General features: G+C 32.7%; 1 protein-coding gene across 1 annotated transcript in view; it reads left to right on the forward strand.

Moving 5' to 3' along the window:
- Window positions 1-12,372: 12,372 nt before the first annotated feature.
- LOC141406407 (uncharacterized) overlaps window positions 12,373-18,864 on the forward strand; it is a 122,364-nt gene continuing 115,872 nt past the window's right edge. Inside the window, exon 1 of the mRNA XM_073991768.1 lies at window positions 12,373-12,513. The gene's annotated coding sequence lies outside the window, so the exon portion shown is untranslated. The remainder of the gene's footprint in view (window positions 12,514-18,864) is intronic.

Below are 18,864 nucleotides of genomic sequence, written 5' to 3' on the forward strand. Positions count from 1 at the left end.
TTTTGTTGTTTCTGAAAATATTTCCTAAATCATGTCTGATGGATGCTTAAAAAAATTATTAAAAACTCATACAAATTGACTTTTATTGCTGCTAATAATATTTTTAAGAAAAATTAAAGTTTTTTTGTCTTAAAAATATTTTTTTGAAATCCACGTGTAATGGTTTCTTGAAATTATGCAAAGACGGCGTTTAATTGATAACTGATATACTTAAAATACATTCGGTGGTTCCTCATGTTAAAAAAAAAAATAATAAAAACTTCGCTTTCCATGACTTCTTCAGAAAAAATATTTTTAAAAATTTGTGCCTAATTGCACCTAGGAAATGGTTTAGACTATAGACTTATACGATGATCAAGTGCATTATCTCGATTTTTTGGCATATATTGTATAAAAATGACAACCATAAAACACAGGATTTGCTAAATCAATCATAGTCTAAAAGTACTGTTGGAATGCTCATTGAAAACTATTGATCTGTAAAAATTTGTAGATTTTTACTGTTTTGGAACAGACCATACAAATTATATAAAATAAGATGCTTCCTTTAAAATGTATATTAAATTACTCCTAGCTTCTTAATTGATGGAAAAAAGTTTCTTAGTGCCCTTGAAAAATAGGTTGACTTCCGTATCGTCAGTTGCTTTACAAATTACTGAAAATCTGCGAAGTATTATGTTTCTTAATGCCGTTACAATTAACAACTACGAATCAACGTGTTTCAAAACAGCAAAAATACGCATTTTTAACGCAGATAAAAAGCAAACATATATCATTTTTATTTGTAATACATTTAGTTGAATTTTCGAGGAACAATGTATGAGTGTGAAGTGAACTTAGCCATATTTTTAAATTCGATATTTAATAAATAGGCCAATAAAAATAATATTCAGTATACACTGCTCGATTAAAAATCAATTACTTATATTAAAAATATAAGTATTTTTATACCCTCAGGATTTATGCTAACGAGGGTATATACACTTTCATGCGGGCAAAATGTGCCTAATCGAAATAATGGTTTTAGACCTCAAGCATGTTTGGACGAAATGTGTTTCAGACAATTTGGAGTCCGTCCGTCTGTCTGGCTGGCTGGAGCGCACGATAACTCTCGAACGGATCAACCGATTCGATCCAAAATTTGGCTTTCGCAATATTTTGTCCAAACATAGTTTCGAAGATAAGCCATATCGGTGCACTCCTTCAGGTACCTCCCCCACAAAAGTTAAAAAAAAATTGTGCGTACGATAATTCTTGAAGGGAGTGACCGATGTAATCCCATCCTAATATATCTACCAGATATAGATCAGATTCGAATATGGATTATATTTGTCGACTCCTTCTGGTAACTCTCACACAAAATTTCGGATAAGTTCACTTTAAGACCGGCTCTCGAATCACTTTGATTTTTGTTGAAACGATTTGCATTCACTACCTCTATTACGACGGTTAACGTTTTTTCATGGGCAAGTCCATATTTCTTGGGAAAACAGTCCGAACGGTGTAAAAACCCCCTATGTTACCATATGTAGCGATCGGAGAGCACGATAACTCTCGAACTGTTCAACCGATTTGGTCCAACTTCTAATATGGCCCATATCGGTCCTCCCTAAGGGTACCTCCCCCACAAAAGTTAACCATTTGTGTCTTAGTGCAGTTAATTCCTAATCCAAATTGTTGTCGACAAGTTCACATGTCCAAAAAGGGCCACAAAATTCTGAAGAAACCTTAAATACATTAGATCTGTGTGTAGGTGAAAGTTTTACTTCACATTGGCTGAGGGTATAAATCTGACGGCAAAGCCGACTGACACTTTTTAGTTGTTTTATTTATTTTCATAACATATATCTTATCTTAAGAGCTAAAAACCATTCAGTTCGGCCGGGCCAAACTTTTAATAACCTCCACAATGAAGAACGAATAGTTAATTTTTAGGTGGAAAAGTTTTTCCACCACTGCGATCTCCAAATACCTAATTTTAGTTAATTCGGTCGGCTTTAAACTTGAAAATACCTGAAATCGGGCGGTATTGGGATCAATATAAAAACCATAATTTTGTGTGAAAAGGTTTTTCGTCCACTGGCAACCTTAAATGTCCAAATATGCCTAATTTGCTACGAAAATGTAGCTGAAAACATAAAAATACGGAAAATACCCTTACATGGGGGCAATATCAAAACTTGGAACTATACTCTTCTTTTTCGCTGGAGAAGTTTTTTGTTTGTTGTATATTTATACTGGGCTGAATAGGTCAGTGTTCATTTTTTTCTCAACGTTTCGTTGGTTGTATTCCAACTTCATCAGGAGACTTATTTATTGAAAATCCTAAAACAAAAGACCATCATGTATATTCCATCAGATCACAGAGTGGGATATTCGTTTTAGTTTTCTAACTTACAATTAGTTATTTTCTCATATTCTTGTAGACAATTCTTATTATACTAAAAAGGGACATCACAACACGAATTTTGGTATAAATATAATCAAATATTTAAAAAAAATATTGCAGCAAAAAAAAAAAAAAAAAAAACTTAATACTAAATCACAGCACCGTACTTTTCAAAATATTGCAATCGAATATTGCAGTTTTGTGTTATCTTTATCTTTATTCGTTTTCATAGATGTATGTATCCTTTCCTGTATTCTGAGGCTATCTTTTATTTTCTTTTCTCTCTTTATCTACATTTTTTTGACTACTGTCAAACTATGAAAAATGCCGAAAATCGGATGTTACCGTTATATGAGGGCTATATGAAAACTTGAACCGATATACCCCATTTTTGAACTTGATCTAAGCTCAGACACATTTGAACAAAATTTCAGCGCTCTATCTTAACTCATTTGGAAAAAAGCGTGAGTATAATCGAGGGACATGGCTAAAATGAATATTTCGACGGGTTACAAATGGAATGGCAAACTTAATATACCCTCCATCTTATGGCGGAAGCAAGGCCTATTGAACAGGTAGTTGTGTTACACCACCTGTTCGAATATGAAGTTTCAAATCCCTTTGTAACCCAACTATATTAATTTAACAAAAAAATAGTGCGAAATATGTATTAAGGATCGATCCTAACTCTTGGTTCCATTCGGGGTCATAGCACAGGATGTATTGTGTTCCCCTAGCATAAAAAATAATAGTGTTGAAGTCAGGATTACAATGATTCCAACATTGAAATTATTTAATTTTAGGAGAAATTCCCTTCGATAGTTGTCGTACCAAAAAGCCATTTCAGTTGATCATCGTGGGATTTTTTTTGCTCCAAGTATTACGAGAAACAAATTTTGAAACAAAGAGTTTTTGCGGCCACTATTTTGGCAAAAAAATTATGAACAATTGTGGAGAATGTACCTATCTAAATTTGATTGATCCGTTTAAGATTTATCATGCGTGCCAGCCAGCCCGACAGGCAGATGAGCGGACAAAGCTTAATCCACTCCAAAATGTCTGAAACGGGGGTATATAACCATTTTTTCGATGAGGCACATTTTGAATCGTATTATATACCCTCGTTAGTCTAAAGGGCGATGGTATAACAATTAGTTAAAAGCAATTAACTGAGGTAAAGGAAGCGTTTTTGAAGGGAACCAAGATTCAAAATCTCTGAAGATATTAAACCCTTAAATTATGAATGAAAAGTGAAATAAAAGCTGTAACGGTAACTAATGCTAATGTTATTTTACGTTTTTGGTATTTACGATTTTAAACTGAATACCCATTGTGTTTCCTTTAGTTTCTGTGTTTTCTTTATCTAATATTTTGACATTTTCAAAGATCGCTTTGTGCACAGTTTTCAACAATCTTCAATAATTACAATTTATAAGGAAAATGTTATACATATTTTATGTCTTTTGTTAAAAACCCACTCAAAACTACGTAAAATAGGTGTCACAGGTCGATTGTTTTATATTGCAACTCGGCAACTAATGATTATTGTACATATTTGTATCATTTTTACGCTCAAAGAATTTATGCTGAATCTTCAAACTTTATATTGGGTACCCTTTTCATGCTTTGTTTTCCTTATCTAATATTTTGACATTTTCAAAGTTCGCCTTGTAACCAGTCTTCAATATGATTTGAGTTAGTGATCTTGATGGCTTTTAATTGAGAATAGCCAAACAAAAATTCTATTTTGGGATAAGCAGATTTTTTAAATAAATTATTCATTTAAGATTTAAGTTTTTTGGGTTACCGACAAATATCGGTAAAATTAAAATGCTTAAAAATTTGGTAATTAACGATATTCGGTAAGTTAGCGACCTATAAAAAGTAGTCGTAAAGTTCTATCGACAGCAATAGTGTTGTCAACTTTTATTTGAAATTTTCTTTCATAATTTTGCGTTTTAATTTTACCGACATTTGTCGGTAACTCAAAAAATTAGAGAATCGCACTACAGATTTGAAGATTTTTTCATAAATAGTTCAAAATATCAATCTCCAATATTTAAACCATATTAATTTGGTATTCATTCAAAATATCATTACTCAATTTTTCTTTGAATTGAGGTCAAATAAACCAATGTTTTTAAACATAAAATTTCGTAGATACCATGGCACAATTACCAAGGTAGTGGTATCACACCAACAGTGTCAAATCCCTAAATAAAAAAAATTATTTTTGTTGCAATTTCCCCAACAACATAAAGAAAGTTTTGAAATAACATATTCAAAATTTTACGATGCCACTACCTTGGTAATTGTGCCATGGTAGACACCTAATAATGTTCAAATAAACAAATTTACTGTTAGAACTTCTTTGACTCACACATTTTTAAAACTTTATTAATTATTAGCACTGCACTTTACTTTCTTCTCAAATTCTAACACAAATTTTAATTTTTGTGTCATACTTCACACCACTGTGCCAACGAACTATTTTAGTAATCAATTGCACACACAACTATTTTTTTTTTTTTTTCAATTCTAGTTCTCCTCATTTTCACGTTCTAACAGCAGTACAAAGTACAACACTTCGTTTTCTTTATAATTTACAAATTTCCTCTATACATTTTAATTAAGAAACAGAAAAAGCATAGCAATTGAACAAAAAATATTGATACCTACTTTTCTTGGTGGATATTTCCCATAAAAACACTCCCCACAACAACGAATGACTTGGCACTTAATGGGACAATAATAAGTCTGCATTTTTTCGTTCTATTCTAAGTTCGTCGTATACCAGGAAATATCTACACCAGGAAAACGAACGAACGAAGGAAAAAATATGCTGATGATGTGATTGCGTAACAACCAACAACACACAACCCTGCTACAAAGCAACAGAACAAAAAAACTTCCATAAAAATTTTAGATGGAAGAAGGAGGGGTGGCAATGTGTATAACAACTAAAAAACGAACAAGAAAAAATGTTCTTTACTCAGCAAAAGAACACAGAATACATCTCTCTCGCTCTCTCTTCTACAACCGAAAGCTTACATGTGATTCCAACCAATTTGTAGAGAAAACAGTAACAACAACCATGAAAAAAAGCAACAAATTCAACATTCTAATTCCAATGAGAATGCTTTTGAAGGATAGGGGATAAAAGGGGAGGAGATTAGAGGAAAAAATATGTGTCATATGAACAGGGTTGCCATGATTTGAGTTATTATTAATTTGAGATTAAATAAGAAATATCTGTAATTAATAAAAATAATTAAAATTTAAATAAAAATATAAAATTATTTGTTTGCATTTTGAAATTAAAATATGAAAATAAGAAATAGTTAATGTAATTAAATAAAATAAGCAAAAAATAAATGAAAATACATACAATAAATGGGGAAATATTAAAAAAATGTGAAAATAAAAAACATTAAAAACAGGAAAATGAAAGAAAGCAAAAAGTACAAATATTAAATGTTAAAAAATGTAATTAATTGAAATAAATTAATAAAAAAAAAAATTAAATAAAACAAAAAATATTGTAAAACGGAAACATGAAAAATAGAACTAACACGGAAGATAAAAAAATTAAAATAACTACAAACATTTAAAAAAAGGGAATTGAAAGCAGAAATGGGAATATTAAAAATCAATACAAAATAAACGAAACTATTAAGAAGAGAGAGGTTAAATAAGAAAAGGGAAATCTATGCAACTGAAATAGGTTAAAAATGATATAAAAATACAAAACGGGAAAATGAAAAATAGAACTAACAAAGAAGAAAAAAATCACTAATAAAATAAAAAAGAAAATGCAAGAAAAAAAGAAATGCGAATATTAAAAATCTATTAATACAAAAGAAATGTAAAACATAAGAAGAAAAAAATAAAAATAAAAAACATAAAAATAACTAAAAAAAAATAAATAAAGATGTGAAAAAAAAGAAATGAAAGAAAGATATTAAAAACAAATTAAAACAAAACAAAGGAAAATATTAACAAGGAGGGAGAGTTAATTAAGAAATGGGGAATGTAAAAGTTAAAAAATATGGGAAAATTAAAAATAGAAGTAACACGGAAGAAACATGCTGAAAGCCTTAAGAAATGGGGAATGTAATAAAAGTTAAAAATTGGTCTGTTTCAGTACTGCAAGAATCTAAATTTTTTTTCAATAAAATAAAGGAAAAATTGTTATCGTAGTAAAAAGTAGTAGCTTCTTGCAGGTTGTGGAACACAGCAAATTAAATATGGAAAAATTAAAAATAGAAGTAACACAGAACAAACATTCTGAAAGCCTTTCTTCATAGCTTAATAATAAAAATGTGACACATTGGGATGATAGCTTCTTCCATCACGAAATATTTTCTTTCTATTACAAATAAATTCCTATACTTATTATTGTAGTGGTTTCTTCGAGATTTCTATTTTATGGATAAATAAAATGTATTCGAGCTTGAGGTCAACAAATTATGTTAATTTATATAACTCCTCCGATATTTCGAAATTCCATGAATTTTATCTTCAGGGATTTGTAAAAAATATTTCTTAAAACTAATGTGGAGTGTGACTACAACCGTCGGTTGTTTTTTTGATAAGTTCCGGAACCCTCATGAATCTACTAATATCCCTGCTCGTGTATTCAGTAATCTATATACATATATAAAAATGGTGTAAAAAATGTATAGTAATTCATAAAATAAGAACGGCTAGGCCGATTTCTGTAAAATTTTTTGTCAGTTATTCGTATTTTCGAGGAGGTCTTTACGGAAGAAAATTTTGGAAAATCTTATGGAAAAGTCGGAAAATTGGAAAAATCGAAAATTGAGTTTTTGTATGAAATTTTATTCCTTAATAGCGAGACGAAGTTCGCCGGGTCCGCTAGTTTGTAATAATTATTACAAATTTTTCCAATTTTGACAGTCGCTAAAAAAGTGTTTCAGCAAGATTAAGTAAACATTATCAAGTAAAAGGACAATCCTAATTACAAAATGTTACAGAAAGTCGTCCTTTTACTCAAATTTTGACAATTGTATAAAATAAATGTTGCTCAAAATTACTTATGACATTTATTTATTGAGTATCTACACAACAAGAAGTACATCTTATAATTAAAGTGCAGGATTGTTTATGCTATGAAATATCCAACTTAAAATACAAAAGGTGGAAAAATTGAATGTAAAGAACATTTTAAAAACTTTGGAAAGAGAAAAAGTTATACAAAATGGACAAACTCATATAAAATACCATTATTTAACTGTGGAACAAACTAAAGATCATTTTTTTAATGACTAACGCGTTGCTGGTGCTTTAAATCTCATGTGGTAGAGTATTCCAAAGACGTATTGTATAAATATAAAAGCGACATTCCAATCCTGGACTCCGCCTTCTGACGGGTTTTAATATTTTTCCTCTATTAGACCGGGCAAATGTAAGTTTGTCAAAGAGATTTTTCGGTTTTTGCTTATTATTAATTTTGTGCAAAAATATTAGTGACCTTATTCCGAAATATCTGCTAAAGGTGCAACCATAAATTGAGTTGGTAAAAGACGAAACGTGTTGTGGTTTCTTTAAGCCGTAAACGTAACGTGTAATATTGTTGAATGCAACGTTTATTTTGCGTTGACTTATGCATCACAGTTGGCAAATAGCTCGCAGCCATAGATAAGTCCTGGAACTAAATAAGTTTTAGCTAAAAGCAATCGGATATTAAATGGATTGAAAAAGTGTGTAGACCATAGTATGCGCAGCTTTGCGTATGTTAGTCCAACAGCTACATTTACATGATTCGTCCAAGTAAGCGAGCTGTTGAAAACAACACCCAGGTTTTTCGCGCTAGTAACAACGGCAATTCTCTCCTGGTTAATGAATCTATCAGGTAAAATAAGTCTTTTTTTCTTATGAATTACAAAACACTTGGATTTTTGAGGGTTTAGGAGTAATCCAAGCAGTGGCCCAGTTGAATACTTTGAAAAGGTCTTCATTAAGTTTAGTAATGCAATTGCTAACATTTTCAACAGAATCACTCAGAAATATTTGGACATCATCCGCGTACATGACAATATTACTATGGATTAATTGAGAGGGTAAATCGTTAGCGTACAATGAGAATAGCAGCGGTCCTATAATTGATACTAGTAAGGGTTTTGATACCATTTGAAATACATGTATTTTGTTTTTGTAGTTTTGAACGCACACGCAACACGCAGAGTTATAGGTTTGGCCTTTAAGCCATTTCTGGCAAAGGAATAAAGAACCCTTTTCTTTTACTCTTCTATCTGGAATGACTTAAGCAAGGTCAGCCTCGCGAACTTTTCGAGTATAGAACAGAATTCTTGTAGTCTTCTTTATTTATTTATTTTTCGTTGTAGGTACATAGGGATTATATTCGAGTTTTGTTTCTTTAAGACGATCAGAATTCAAAGCCATCTGTATTACTGCAAACTCCTGTTGTTGTAGAAAATATTGTTTTGATTGAAAACAAAAATGAATCAAATATTTTTCAAAAAACAGTAGTTTGGTAGTAGTTTGGTTTGAATTCGAATCGTCTTAATAAATTTTATAATTCTCTGTTCCAGAATCTATAATTTTAAATTTATTTGACAAATTTATAAAAGAAAAAGGTTTAAAAATAGTAGGCTCTTGCAGGTTTTAGAATTGTTGCCCTAGAAATGTTAACAATTCTTCTTTTGCGTTCCTAATATACATTCATAGGTTGAGGTTTGGAAGAGAAACACACATTTGGGAATGCATATTAGCTATTTCCAACCACTAACGGATGAGGAAGGTCATCCAGAGGACAGAAAACCTTGTGGGGTATATGTAAGCCTGATTATTCCTTTAAAAGGTGGTAGACACTGTCGGACAAAGGCATGCTGAATATCGTGGGTTTCATACAGCAGCAAGAAATGAAAATAAGGTTTTCAATACGAATTATGATTCTACACTGTAATGCTCATTAAACTGCCCCTTGAAGAGCTTTTCCTTGCATTATACACCAATTAACTTGGAATGCGGTAAGAAATTGACTCCAATTTTATAAAATTTCTTCTAATTGTTGGCTTTGTACTTTTGGACTGCCAAATAATACTTGTTGTGTATTTATTTCAGCTAAAGTCCATATTTTGTTGCTTCAATATTTGAAGAAACAAAAAAAAAAAAAGCGGATGCAGAGAAGACTATAGTTTCGGAAGCAGCCAAACTTCCTCATCAGTTCCCTTAACCGCTGACTCTGTGTCGATAAACAGGTCAATAAGAGTGACCAGAAAATTAAACATAATGAGAAATTTTCTGTATCCTCCTAAAACTGTTGACAGCACAAATTCTTCTATTTTTTTATTTTTTTTCAGTTGTAGAGAAACGTACTGGTGCAGAGTTGAGGGTTTAAGTCCCGAAAACTTTGAAGGGTAATATAGGTGTATTCTTCCATGCCAATCCCTTAGATTTTGATTGAGAAAATACTCTTACTATACCCCTAACAAATCCCTGACTTTATATGAATGTAACATTTATGCCATAAAAATGCATATTTAATTTTTCATCAAAAGTCGAAAATTACAAAAAGTAGTTTTTTTTGATTTGCTTGCGATTTAGGCCAATTGCGTGGAGATGCATAGGCCAAATAAAGCTTTATGAGCATATAATGACAGATAATAAACAATACTATAAGAAAGTGCAAAAAACCCCACAAAAATGTGCGAAAATATCCAAGTTTTACGTCAATTTTTGCAACCATTTTTGGTGGAGTTTAAACGACCAGTGGCTTTAAGTGGTTTAACAGCGGTCCTTCTGCAACAATATTCGTGGTCTCATATGAAAAGAAATTTGGAAATGCAACGAAATGTAGTCCATGCTAAGATAACGTAAGGATATGTTTGGTTTCTTCGTCGTAAAAATAGCATTTAATGGTCTAAAAATTATTCTAAAATTCAATTTCAAATTCATTTAGAGTCCTCACAATGGATTTATTTTGGCCATAGTTGCTTCTATGCATTGCAATATTGAAATATTCAACAAATGTTAAGCTTCTTGTCGCTATTTTGAATCTAATTAAATACAATAAATCTGTCCCTCTATTCAGTAACTTTTTAACAACGTTACTCATTGTTTATTTTACAACAATTTCAATTGTTTGTTTTGTAGTTGTTACAAAAACAAAAGAAATTTTAACAACTGTTCAATCGATAAAATTTACAGAATAGGCCTACTGGGCAGTCTATATATCTACACGCTTACAATATATAGAGAACACTTCAACTGTCCATAATCTAGTTTCGAATCGTCTGACAGTACGTTTTTTATATAACCCGATTTAATAAACCCACTGGGTTAAAAGTCAATTCCGTTGCCTATACGTCAAATAAAAAATTCTCATAAAAAAGGTTAACCCGACAAAAACCTAAAATTCTGTTTCTATGAAAACTTTTATAAAGGAAAAAACTGTCAAACGAAAAAAATTATAAAGGAAATATTTTTTTATTTCAAATTTTCATAGAATTGAGTCCCAGTACTTTTAGGGAATTAAGATTTTAGTATTTCGAATAAAATGTTCGAATGAGGTAGAATTTTTTGGATGACATTTATCTTCAGTAGTGCGATTCTCTAACTAATTTTTTGAGTTATAGTACGTTTATATATAAGCGGATTTAACAAACCCACTGGGTTTCAAATGTCAATTCCTTTACGTATACGTCAAGTAAATCCTAATTAAGAAGGTTAACCCTGCAAAAGCCTATAATATAAACATGGCCTTACCGACAAAAATCGGTAAAATTAAAACGCAAAATTATCAAAGAAAAGTTTAAATTAAAGTTGACAACGCTTTTGCTGTCGGTAGAACTTTACGACTACTTCTTATTGGTCCCTAACTTACCGAAAAATATCGTTAAATACCGAAATTATAAGCATTTTTATTTTAACGATTTTTTGTCGGTAAAAAATTAGTTACAGAATCACAGGCATATTTATTTTAGGAGAAAACTTTCTCCAATTTTTCTAGTCAATTGGTCTGTTCCAGAACTGCAAGAATCTACTAATTCTTATTAAGGCCTCGACACATAAGCGGCTGGCTTTCTGGCTGAAGTCATTTCTGGTAAAAGACTAAAGACCAAGTTCGACCTAATTCAAATGTGGTTCTGACATTTCCTTATTCCTTCCCAGAAACGACCATTTATGTTTTCAATTTTACAGAATATTTATCTATTACTAAGGAAGTGATTTCAAAGTTTGGACAAAAGCCCTGACTAACCCCTGTCTTCTGTGAAGAGAAATTTGACTATTCCTTCTTTTAAGCTTTCGTTATTCCAAAGCTTCAAAAGTATGACTTCTGTTGTGCGATTCTTTAACTCATTTTTTGAGTTATCGACACTGACCGCTTCTAATAGCACATTTCTATTATACTGGATATAGTAAATCCAATGGATTTAAATAGTCAATTCAATTGCATATGTCCAAACCTCTTTCAATCTCACTGGCAAACTAATTCAATTGTCTGTTCCAGATCTGCAAGAATCTACTAATATTTACTAAGGAAACAAAAGGAAAAAATGTTATCGTAGTAAAAAATAGTAGCTTCTTGCAGGTTCTGGAACAGAGCACAAATTTTAAAGGTCAATTAACTTTCAAATTTTGAATCTAGAATATTTTGGAAAACAACATTATTTCCAATATCATAAAAATACAACTGTACCACAGCAACCCGAAAATTCCGGAGCATATAAGCTCTTCCTGTTTTTAATTAACAATTTTTGTCACACGGCAACCCTGCCTCGGCATTCAAAGAACGACGAACGTGCACGAGAAAACTTTGAAATATAGATTTTTTTCGTTCTCTCTTTCGTCTTTTTGTTGTTGGTGTTTCAACACTTGGCCAAGCGTCAAAAATTCAACGCAAAAATATAGTTTGGTGGAAAAAAAATGACGCATAGTCATAGCCACTTAGAAAAGTTTTAAAGTGAAAAAGACTGTGAACAAATTGTGATTTATGACACCAGTATACAGTATTTTTTGAAACTAAAATAAGAAGTGATACTTTAAGAACTGCAAACTTTGAAAGATTTCATAAAAGTGAAATCTTAATGAAAACGTCGGACATTGCAAAGATTTCAAATCGATTAATAACATAATAGGTAGGTAAACGTAATTTGTTTTTTTCTCAATTCAAAAATTTGTAAACTTGTGTGAATTACACTTTGAAAATTTTTGTTTCAATATCAAGTCCAATATTTTTTCCTGGCAATTTCAATTAGTGTTGTTTATTTACCACCACCATCAACCATCTCCACTTTAAAGTACAAACACTTTAACTTTAGATCCCATGGTTTTGGATGTTCCTTATTTTCAATATTTTGACATCAACAAGACTTAAGAGATATTCTTAAAATTCCGCTGCATCGTTTTTTTGGGACTGAAAGTTTTTTTAAGTTATTCGTGCGTACGGTACGTTTGTTCATGTTATTTTCTCTTTGTTTTACTTCGTGTTTGGAAACTTTGCATAGCAACACAAATACTGCAGGTATGTGAGGTAGTTGAATAAGCAAAACTTGTTATATTCATTTCAATATTTTGTTCTAGAACTTTTTTTATATTTTCTTTCGTATTAGAATTCAATGCTTTGATTTTTGTCTTCAATTTTTGTGTTTTTATTTTTCTGTTCCAAATTTGTTTTTCTTTGTTTGAGATCTTTTTTCTATATTTTCACATCTGTTTTTTTTTTGTTCAGTGTAGTTTGAAAAAATTTGTATCTTTAAAGTTTTTTTTTCTTTTTTTGAATTCCAAGTGGCCTTCTTTTTGAAGTGGGTTTCTCAAGCAAACTTTTTGGCCAAGCGTTGTAATTCCCAAAATGAACCGTACGCGACCACGAATGTTAAACGAATGATTTGTAGAATAGAAAAACGCGTGTAAAACTGAACTGACTGCTGTTGCTTTGGCACTTTTTTTTGCCTCTTTTTCTTCGTTCTTCTATCTTCCTTCATTTCTGTATTTCTTTAGTTTCTTTCCAAAATGCCAGCACACAACTCGGCGCAAAACAAGCCAGCCAACCAGCCAGTAAGTGTGTCAGTTGGGTTGTGTGGTTGATTGTGTGTAGTATCTGTGTGTTTGCAGTTATTTGTATGAGCGTGTGTGTGTAGTATACGCCACATATTTTTCATAAAAAAGTACCCCAGCAACAACAATGTTTGTTGTATATAACTAACCCATATTTTAAGTTCTTCTTTGCTTGCTGCTTCTATTGCTCTCTTGGGAATCAGTACACACACAACCACCATTGCATTACACATAGGCGACACACAGATACAAAACTATTGAAAATTGGCCAGAAAAAGGGGATAAAGCTTTTTCCCCTTTTTTGAGATTTACATACAGCAAAAGGCATGGGAACACATTTTCTAACACTTCCCGCTCTTTAGCACTTTGTAACTACATCTCTTCTACATTTCTATAAATTTTCTTTTCCCACAATTCTAAACACTTTACAAAAAATTAATCAAAAATTACCATGAAATTCTGTTCCTTAGTGCTACACTTCTCCTTATTTCTCCTCTATGTGGCCATTCGGTTATTTCAAACAAAAAGGGGTTGTGAGTACATAACCGAGAACACTTGCGCGCTCTCGCTAAACTAAAAAGCTTCATTCTTCAACTCTTTGCCTCGATTCTATTGCTATTTTCCTTTATCCATTCTTTCTTTCTTCGTTCGTTTGTTCGTTCTTTCTTTCGTTGCTTTATGGAAGTGTGTTCTCATTTGTGTTTTTTCCTCTATCGTGTAACATCATTTCTATTACATGTTTTGTGTACATTGTAAATTTATTTCAAACTTGCACACACACACTCACATATACTTGATAAAACAGAGTGTATCTGTGTGTATGTTTGCTTCTGTATCTGTGGAAATGATGATGTTTTTTTTTTTCTTCTTTCTTTCTTCCATAGTAAAAACAAACCTAGATTTATGTTTTGTAATATCTGTGCCAAGTGAATTTATTTTGGAAATAACAAAACACAAAAATAATAAACAACAACAACTAAGTTTTAATTGATCTCAGAGGACTGAGAAGCTCCTCGGACCCTCAAGTGTTTCTTATTGGTAGATTTCAAGTGTCCCACAAGCTTTCCCAAAAGTGTCAAGTGGATAGGTACTTCTTTAACATCAAAGAGATTAATTAGAATCAAATTGTAGCTCTGTGAAATGGAATCTCTTCGTAGTCATCGGGTTCTAACTTCTTGTCGGCGATAAGAAATTAAATGTCGGGGAAAATCATACTTCCCGAGATATGGGTCTTGACTTATACAGTGAAGCAATCGGACAAGCTATAATTTTTTTTTATTATACCCTACACCACTATGTGAGGAGGGTATTATAAGTTGATTTTGCCCAAAAAGTTTGTAACGCATCGAAATAATGGTCGTAGCCCCATATTTATATATACCAAAATGATTGTCTCGACGAGCTGAGTCGACCTGGTTATGTGTGTCCGTCCGACTGTCCATCTAAACCTTGTAATCACACTACAGGTCGCAATTCTGGTAGGATCGTCACCAAATTTTGGGTGTTGATGAGGGTCCCGGAGCGGAAAAAGCCTACTGATTTTGGTGATGGTCGGACAATAGTTAGGGGTCGGAATGGGCAAAAAACTTATTTGGAGAAAAGTTAACGTTTTTTCCAAAGAAAATATCTCAGCTTCCATAAGGGGTATACCAAAAGCAAAACCTGCAAACCTGCTAATGAAAGTGGAAAATATCACCTTTCTAACGATGTAAAGAAGGTTGTCGTAGGTTGTCAAACAACGAAGATATCGCAATAGCCGCAAATTAAACCCAACTTTTCATTTTTGCGATTTTGGTTATAATGACGAATATCACAGCTTTGGTTGGCGACTTTCCAAAAGAAAAGTCTGACTATGACAGTAGAAAATCCCATCTTTACCATGGTGCAACGTAGGTTGGCGTAGGTGGCAAAGTAGCGGAGATATCGCAATAGTCGGTAATACATCCAATTTTTCCATTTTTTTGTAATCACGCTACAGGTCGCAATTTTGATCGGATCGTCACGAGGGGTTATTGGGGGTCCTACAGAGGAAGGAGCCTATTGATTTTGGTGATGGTTGGGCAATATTCAGGGGTCGGAATGGGCAAAAAAACTTATTTGGAGCAAAAGTCAATGTTTTATTTCAAAGCGAATATCTTCGCATCTATAAGGGGTATATTAAAAGCAAAACCTTCTAATGAAAGTGAAAATATCACATTTCAAACTATGTAACGTAGGTTGTCGTAAGTGGTCAAACAACGAAGATATCGCAATAGCCGCTAATATAACAACTTTTCATTTTTGCTATTGTAATAATAATGACGAATATCACAGCTTTGGTTAGGGACCTTTCAAAAGCAAAGTCTGACTATGAAAGTGGAAAATCCCATCTTTACAATGATGTAAATCAGGTTGGCGTAGGTGGCAAAATAACGGAGATATCGCAATTGTCGGTAATACATCCCATTTTTTAATTTTTTTGTAATCACGCTACACGTCGCAATTTTGATTGGATCGTCACGAAATTTTGGGTGTTAATGGGGGTCCTAAAAATGGAGAAGCCTATTGGAGATGGTCGGGTAATATTCAGGGGTCGGAATGGGTAAAAACCTTATTTGGAGAAAAAGTGAAAGTTTTATTTCAAAGCGAAAATTATTGATGGTTGGCGTACATCTCACTTTAACATTTTTTTATTTGAGTTGTACTGACGATGCACTTAAATGCGTTTCAACAAAATTGACCTGTATTAATGAAGACATTCAGAGCAAATGCGCTAAACTATCCCAATTTTAATTTTTTGAATTTTGCCAGTCAAAAACTTATACACAGGGGTAATGGTGTAGGGTATCACATAGTCGGCCCCGACCCGACTATAGCCTTGGCTCACTTGTTCTCCATATCCTGTTCAATAGAAGGCCTCTTATGACTTCTCCTGTTTAATGGAAGACCCCGTATGAGGTCCCTAAATCTATAGAAGGCCTCTTATGAGGTTTATGAGATCTCCTATCCTAAACAAGAAATTGTATGAGGTCTCCTATACAATAGAAGAAGATACGGAAGTCTCCAAATCTATGAAAACCCTTTTATGAAGTCTTCTACAGGATATGGATATCTTATGAGATCTCCCATTCGAAACAAAACTACTTTTGAGAAGAACACCCTTATAAGGTCTCCTGTTATGAGGTATCCTAATCTAAAAGATAAGATTTCATATGCAAAAAAGAGCTCTTCTGTTGTTTTCTTTTCTGCAGGAAACCTTATATGAGGTCTTCCCAACCCGTGGAAGGCCTCTTAAGAGATCTCCCGTTCTAAAAAAACTTCATGTGAGATGCCCTATATGAGGTCTACTATTTCATAGAAGTCCTCTCATGAGGTATACTATTCTTCTTATGAGGTCTACTATATCATGGAAAACCTCTTATGAGGTCTACTATTCCATAAAAGACCTCTTATGAGGTCTACTAGTTCATAAAAGTCCTCTAATGAGGTCTACTATTCCATAGAAGGTCTACTATCCCACAGAAGACCTTTTATGAGGTCTCTATTCTATTCCATAGAAGACCTCTTATGAGGTCTAATAGTCCATAGAAGACCCTTTATGAGGTCTACTATACCATGGAAAACCTCTTATGAGGTCTACTATTCCATAAAAGACCTCTTATGAGGTCTACTAGTTCATAGAAGTCCTCTAATGAGGTCTACTATTCCATAGAAGGTCTACTATCCCACAGAAGACCTTTTATGAGGTCTCTATTCTATTCCACAGAACACCTTTTATGAGCTATACTGGGGCTCAATTCTATTTCTATGAACATTTGAAAAAAACTTTTATAAAGGAAAAAACTGTCAAATGAAAAAAATTATAAAGGAAATATTTTTCATTCCAAATTTTCATAGAACAGGAATCCAGCCCCTGTTCCGTAGAAGACCACTTCTGAGGTCTACTATGCCATAGTAGACCTCTTTTAGGGTGTACTATTCCATAGAAGAGCTCTTATGAAGTCTACAATTCCACAGAAGACCTCTTATGAGGTCCACTGTGCCATAGAAGAACTCTTATGAGGTCTACTATGCCATATAAGACCTCTTATCAGGTCTACTATGCCATATAAGACCTTTTCTCATGTCTACTTTTCCGCAGAAGACCTCTTGTGAGGTCTACTAGTTCATAGAAGTCCTCTAATGAGGTCATCTTAGTAGACTCTACTATGCCATAGAAGACCTTTTATGAGGTCTACTCTTCCACAGAAGATCTCTTATGTGGTTTACTATTCCACACAAGACCTCTACTACTACTTTGAATGTCTACTAAATCCCATTTGCAATGTCACTCCAATTCATTATGCCCCCCAACAACATATCAGACCCACTATTGGACAGATATTTCACGGTCAGAGAAATGAAAGAACAACTTAAAAAGGTCAAGGCAAATAAAGCGCCAGGTGAAGATCGAGTTTCTTATGAGTTCCTTATAAATGCAACTGATAACTTCTTGGAAACAATATGTAATGCATTTAACAATATCCTGAATGGACTTGATGACTGAAATATTTCGTAATGGTGTAATATTCACAATTCATAAGAAAGGAGATGTAAATAATGTAAACAACTATCGAGGAATTACATTCATGAATTGCATTGGAAAAGTTATGATGGGAATGTTCAACAGCAGAATATCAGAATGGCTAAATAGAAACAATATAATAAAGGAGTACCAAGCGCGATTCAGGTAAGGCTACTCAACAGTAGATAATATTTTTAATTTGGCAGCTTAAATAAACCTAAAACTAAGCGAAAACAAAAAAGTGTATGCTTTCTTCGTTGATTTTAAAGCTGCTTTCGATAGAGTGCCAAGGGATCTTCTTATATATAAGCTATACGAAATCGAACTGACACCAAAAATAGTCAACTTTATCAAAAAAAAAAGTTATGAAAATACAAAATCGGCTGTTTGATCAGGAACCCAAATGTATGATTATTTTAAAACACGCACTGGCGTTAAACAGGGCTGTTTGTTATCGCCATCACTATTCGCTATTTATCTGAATGATTTACATGATAGTCTTGAAGGAGGTCTCAATATCGACGATGTAAACATCAGACTATTAATGTACGCAGATGACATTGTTATACTGGCGGATAATCCAATAACTCTACACCGTATGATACCTAATCTGGAAGCATATTGCTCCTTGTGGGGAATAAAAGTTAACCAAGAAAAATCGTCAAGGAGGCAAACTTGCAGTAAACGAAAAATGGTCATTTAATGGAGAAACAATAAGAATAGTGAATGAATATAAATACCTTGGAATGCTCTTAACACCTAAGATATCATTTACGAAACATTTGCTAAAAAAGATGAAGCTACTAAAATTTCCCTGAACTCTACTTGGAAAAACGATTCATAGTTATGGGGCACAAGTTTGGGGAAACTGATATTTCAATGAGGTAGA

Source organism: Musca autumnalis, unplaced genomic scaffold (genome assembly GCF_047663935.1).
Source record: "Musca autumnalis isolate F117 unplaced genomic scaffold, ASM4766393v1 scaffold_5, whole genome shotgun sequence".
In the NCBI taxonomy this organism is placed as follows: domain Eukaryota; kingdom Metazoa; phylum Arthropoda; class Insecta; order Diptera; family Muscidae; genus Musca; species Musca autumnalis.